Below are 5,000 nucleotides of genomic sequence, written 5' to 3'. Positions count from 1 at the left end.
GAGAGAAAAAGCACCGAGGCGTGCCGACCACCTCGCGCCCCACAGCACCGTGCACACCTCTCCCTTCCAACGAGAGCCCGTCCAGTAAGCCAGGGGCAGGCCGGACACCACAGGCTGCCCCCCCTACGGCAGCCACACATCTACAGGCGAAACAACGGAAAAAACGAAAAAAAAATAAAATGGACGGAGGCGGCGCCGCCACCGCCTCGCCGGACCTTCAAATCGGGCTCTCGGGGGCTCGGCTCCCCCGGTATCCAGCGTTCCAAGTGCCGCCGACCGCCACCGGTCACCGGTCTTTAGCTTGTCCAGTGGTATCTCTGGCCATCCGCTTTCTCACCACTCAACTCGGTAGCGACCAGCTCGCGCTGCCCCGCTGCTGTACCGCTCCGCATCTCCCGGGGCCCCCCCTCGCTCTGTGTAGGCTTGCCCGACAAGCACCGGCTTGAGAACCGTGCCCAACCGCCCGGGGGAAACCACCGTCAGCGGCCGCCCAGCGCTCCACTTCGCCGGCTAAGCCGCGTGCCCTGGCTCGCGCGCGCCCCTCCGGAGCAGAGACGCCTCGTGCCCCTATATACGTAGACTATCGGTCCCCGCCGAAAAAAAGTACTAAGGACAGCGTCTGCGGACCCACGGGGGGGGCGCTCAAGAGACGCCGCCTCTTACGACGACGTAACTGGAGGCAGCGAGAAACAGCGACCCCTTGGAGGAAGTGCCGGAGCGAACAGGTCTGCCCGCTGGCCAAGTCCCACCGGATCCGGGTAGACCTGGCAGCCCTTTTCGGCGGTCGCTGCGGCAGCCGACGGTAACGTGGAGCCCGGTGACCTCGCGGCCACCGCCCGCCCCGGAGACGGGTAGACCTGACGGCCGCCTCCCGCCCCGGAGACGGGTAGACCTGACGGCCGCCTCCCGCCCCGGAGACGGGTAGACCTGACGGCCGCCGCCCGCCCCGGAGACGGGTAGACCTGACGGCCGCCGCCCGCCCCGGAGACGGGTAGACCTGACGGCCGCCTCCCGCCCCGGAGACGGGTAGACCTGACGGCCGCCGCCCGCCCCGGAGACGGGTAGACCTGACGGCCGCCGCCCGCCCCGGAGACGGGTAGACCTGACGGCCGCCTCCCGCCCCGGAGACGGGTAGACCTGACGGCCGCCTCCCGCCCCGGAGACGGGTAGACCTGACGGCCGCCGCCCGCCCCGGAGACGGGTAGACCTGACGGCCGCCTCCCGCCCCGGAGACGGGTAGACCTGACGGCCGCCGCCGGCCCCGGAGACGGGTAGACCTGACGGCCGCCGCCCGCCCCGGAGACGGGTAGACCTGACGGCCGCCGCCCGCCCCGGAGACGGGTAGACCTGACGGCCGCCTCCCGCCCCGGAGACGGGTAGACCTGACGGCCGCCGCCGGCCCCGGAGACGGGTAGACCTGACGGCCGCCGCCCGCCCCGGAGACGGGTAGACCTGACGGCCGCCGCCCGCCCCGGAGACGGGTAGACCTGACGGCCGCCTCCCGCCCCGGAGACGGGTAGACCTGACGGCCGCCGCCGGCCCCGGAGACGGGTAGACCTGACGGCCGCCTCCCGCCCCGGAGACGGGTAGACCTGACGGCCGCCGCCGGCCCCGGAGACGGGTAGACCTGACGGCCGCCGCCCGCCCCGGAGACGGGTAGACCTGACGGCCGCCGCCGGCCCCGGAGACGGGGAGAGCTGACGGACTCCTCCCGCCCCGGAGACGAGGAGACCTGACGGCCGCCTCGTGCAAGAGTTGCTTTTGGTTTCGATGGAAGATATCAAAGAAATACGAAAAAATAAATGAAAAGGGAAGATTTTTTTTCTTAAGCACATTCCCCCGCCGCGCTCACGTGCGCACACGCCACCCCTCTGCCCCGACCCGTTGGCCACCGTCCGGTCGCTGGCATCATCCTCCCACCACCACCACCACCACCACCACCCCCACCCCCCCACCCCCCCACCCCCGCCAGCCCCTCCGCTCCGCTTCGCGCCGCGCCACCCGCGCCGCCACCCCCACTCCTCCACCGGCTGCCAGGGGACCGGGCAGAAGCGCGGGCGTTCCCCCCACCCCACCTCCGGCGGAGACGCCCGTCTGTCTCGCCGAGGCGAGTTCGCGTCGGGAACCGGGCGCCTTTCGCCGGGTCGGGGTCCCGGCGCTGCCGGGCGCTCCCCGGCTGCAGCTGTTGGTTTCGCGGGGTGGGTTCAGGTTTTCTCTCGGGGGGGGTGGGGGTGGGGGGGGGTGGGGGTGTGTGTTATTTTGTTTATTCCCCCCGCTTTTCGCTGTCCCGCAGAGGCGGGGGGACCGGACGCCCTTCACTGGGTCCGGGTCCGGGTCCGGGTCCAGGCGTTGCCAGGCGCTCGCTGGCTTTCGCGTTCGTGTTTTTTTCGAGGTGGGTGGGCGGGTGTGTGGGAAGGGGGGTCCCGGTGGGGGTGGGGGTGTGGGGGGTGTGTTGTTGGGCTTGTTTTTTTTTTTTTCCCCCCGCTTGCCATGGTTTTATTCTGACTTTTTAATTTGAAACAAAACAAAACAAAACAGAACAAAACATTTCAATAGATGTCCGCGGCCCTGCAGCCACCGACCCCCGCGCCGCGACACACGCGCGCACGGACACACGGGGACACACACACACCCCCACCCCCACCCCCGAGCCCCGCCGGCGCCCGCGCGCTCGAAGAGCCGTGGGTCCCCGCCCCCCGCTGCAGCTCCGGAGCTGCAGGGCGGTGGGTGCGGCCGGCAGCCGACCGCAGGCTCCCCGGCGCTGCAGAGCACTTGGGAAGGGGGGGGGGGGGGGGGGGGCGGCGGGGGCGGTTTCTGTTGCCCCCCTCCCCGCGCCGCTCTCCCACCCCTTCCGCGTTCGTTTGGCTTTCAACCCGCGGCGGGGACGGAGCAGGCGGGCAGGAGGGCGGGCGGCTGAAGGACTGACTGAGAAAGGCGGGGAGCCGGGGCGCGGGCGCGGCGCGGTAGGGACTCGGCAGCTGGGGCTAGAGCCCCAAACATTCCCCCACCCCCGCCGCCGCCGCAACTCCCCTCTGGCGCCCGGGTACGGAGCCGGCGGGGACGCCGCTGGGTCCTAAAGGCTCCCGCCTTCCTTCCCCGGAGCGGCCAATCTGCTGCTGGCGGAAAGCGGGGTGGGGGTGGGGGGCGGCCGGTCTCATCGCGAACCCCGTGGTCGGGGCGGGGGCGGCCGGTGTCATGGCGAACCTGGTCGCGGGGGGGGGGTGGGGGTGGTGGGGGTGGGGTAGGGGGCGCGGCGGGGCTCGTTGCGAGCCAAGTGGCGGGGCGGGGGTGGGGGGGGGGGGCGACCGGTCGCATCGAGAACCACGCGGCAGGAGGGCGGGGGGGCGGGGGGGAGGGCGGGAGGGGGCGGCTGTGTGTGCATACATGCACGCAGCCGCGGGCCAACGGGTTCGGGCCGGGGAGCTCTTGGGGGGGTGGGGGGGGTGGCGCGCACATCGCGCGCACGTGCGTGGGGAGAAAATAATAAAAAAAAAATGCGTCCCGCTGTTGATAACGCCACCTCCTCTGCTCCAGCCGGCCTCGTCGGCCCGCGCCCGTTTCTGCCTGCGGGCAGCGTGCCCGTGTGCCTCGGCCCGGGCAGAACCAAGGGCCGGCGGTTCCGTCGCCAGCGGGGCACGTTCGAGCGGTGAGTGTCGCCGAGAGGACGGGCCCGACGGCCTTAGGGGTGGGGGGGATTGTGTGTTAAAGGATTTTGCCAGACTGGGGGTACCCCTAGGCTTGCTTGCTTGCTTAACAACTCAGAGTTGGGCCACCACCTCGGCGAGTGACAGATGTCCGAAGGACAGCTTATATACTGTTTCTAAATCGATTACCTCGTCTTTGTACGTTTCCAGTCAACCTTTCAGTTGATTCTCATCATGTATTCAGGTTCACTTAGGATCCTGTCTCAGCCGAATTCTTCTCTTCTGGTTCCAATCCTTGCTTCAGTACACTAGCAGCTACACTACTAGCCGGGGCCTCCACTGGCGCCATCACCTCAGTCAAATGTGACATCACAAGGAGCTGCACAAGCCAGGCCTTGCTCCTGGCCTACCAGCTAGAAAAGCTGCAGATGACCTCATATGAAACCACACGAGCCATGGCCTGGTCCGGGCCTATCACGTACTAATCCAGACGTGACTTCAACCACAAGATCCTCAGGGCACGGCCTGCTCCCGGCCTCTGACCTACACAGGTACTGGTGACATGCCAAGCAGCTGCACAAGGCAGGGCCTGCTCCTGCCCTAAGCCGTGCTCAGACAAGGGATGACACCGCAGATCAGCCGGGCCCGATCCTCCCCCGTCACCTACGTGGCTAAATGTGACGTCCCAAGCAGCTACATGCCGCTCCAGGGCCTGCACCTGCCTTACCGACTACTCGGCTGAAGGTGACATTCTGAGCAGCTGCAGAGGCTCGGGCCTGCTCGTGGCCTATCACCTACTTAGCTGCAGGTGACAGGCGTGGCGGGGGGGGGGGTGGGGCGGGGAAGCAGCGGGCGGCACAGTGCGGTGTCAAGGGGCTGCCTGCCGGTTGATGCCGTCGAGTGCCCGGCAACGCCGGGACCTGAACCTGGACGCAGCGAAGGGTGCCCGGTCCCCACGTCTCTGCGGGACGGCGACAACCGGGGGGGAATAAACAAAGTAACGCGCCCCCCCACCACCACCACCACCGCCCCCGAGAGAAAACCTGAACCCACCCCGCGAAACCAACAGCTGCAGCCGGGGAGCGCCCGGCAGCGCCGGGACCCCGACTCGGCGACAGGTGCCCGGTTCCCGACGCGAACCTCGCCCCGGCGAGACAGACGGGCGTCTCCGCCGGAGGGAATTGGGGGGGGGGGGGCGGGGGCGGGGGCAGCACGGAGCAGAGGGGCTGCCGGGGGGGGGCTTGATGCCGGCGAGCAACCCGGCAGCGCCGGGACCCGCACCCGGACGCGGACCCTGGTTGATGCCAGCGAATGCACGGCGGCCAACGGGGCGGGGCGGGGCGGGGGGGGGCGGGG

Source organism: Strix uralensis, chromosome 40, assembly GCF_047716275.1.
Source record: "Strix uralensis isolate ZFMK-TIS-50842 chromosome 40, bStrUra1, whole genome shotgun sequence".
NCBI lineage: Eukaryota > Metazoa > Chordata > Aves > Strigiformes > Strigidae > Strix > Strix uralensis.
The sequence above is the reverse complement of the archived record's forward strand: the minus strand, read 5'-3'. Positions refer to the sequence as shown.